Genomic DNA, 1,192 nt, shown 5'->3' with positions numbered 1-1,192 from the left:
CATTCCTGGCAGGTGGCATGGCCTGAGCAAAGGGGCAGAGGCTGGATGTGCAGAAGTCAGGGGAGGCAGAACAGAGGTGCAGGATGTGTCACGGAGAGAGAGAAAACTGTGTAGGCCCAGAGGCTCTGAAAGCCAGGCTGAGGTGTTCAGACTGGATCTTGGGGGCTGTCAGGAGTCAAGGAAGGTATCAGAACAGAGGAGGGACTTGGGGAGATTCAGCCAGCAGCAGAATCAGATCAGAAGCATGTTCCTTTACGCACTGGACCTTTAAGGAGTGCCCAAGACTTTCTCGCTTATAAAAATAAAACCATGATGATCACCCTCAGATGCACATCTTCGAATCATCATCCAATTATTTCCTCTGAATAAATCCTTAGGATTGGAATGCCTGAACCATAAAATTGGCATACTTTCTCTCTAGGTTAGTCATCTGATGGCACAATTACCAATTATTTGTCCTTGAAATGGATGTCTCTTGCCACAATCATAATAGTGGTTAAATAACTCTCTGAGCCCCACTATGGCCAACTGCTTTGCAAGCCATTTCTCCTGTAACCCTCACAGCAGCTTCAGAGGGTCATTACGGACAACTGTACAGTGAGGAAGCAAGGCTCAGAGAGGTCAGGTAACTTGCCCAAGGTCCCACAGCCTGTGAATCAGCTCTGCCTCTGCCTCTGTAGAGAGCCATAGGCTGGAAGGCAGTAGGCAAGGAAGGAGTAGTGGGCTGCAGGGGGACGGGGGAGGTGGGGGTTGGAGTGACTCCAACTCCAGGAAACAGGGACCCAACCACAGTGCGGTTGTAAAGAGTAAATGAGGACTTCCCTGGTGGCGCAGTGGTTAAGAATCCACCTGCCAGTGGAGGGGACACGGGTTCAAGCCCTGGTCTGGGAAGATCCCACATGCCGCAGAGCAACTAAACCCGTGCGCCACAACAACTGAGCCTGTGCTCTAGAGCCCGCGAGCCACAACCACTGAAGCCCATGCACCTAGAGTCTGTGCTCTGCAACAAAGAAAAGCCACCGCAACAAAGAGTAGACCCTGCTCGCCACAACTAGAAAAAAGCCTGCATGCTGCAATGAAGACCCAACGCAGCCAAAAATAAATAAATTTATTAAAAAAAGAAAAAAAGAAGAGTAAATGAGCCTCAACACAGGGAGCGCTTAGCATGGAACCTGGCCCACTAGGAGCGGTT

Source organism: Lipotes vexillifer, unplaced genomic scaffold, assembly GCF_000442215.2.
Source record: "Lipotes vexillifer unplaced genomic scaffold, Lipotes_vexillifer_v1.1 scaffold691, whole genome shotgun sequence".
Classification (NCBI taxonomy): domain Eukaryota; kingdom Metazoa; phylum Chordata; class Mammalia; order Artiodactyla; family Lipotidae; genus Lipotes; species Lipotes vexillifer.
The sequence above is the reverse complement of the archived record's forward strand: the minus strand, read 5'-3'. Positions refer to the sequence as shown.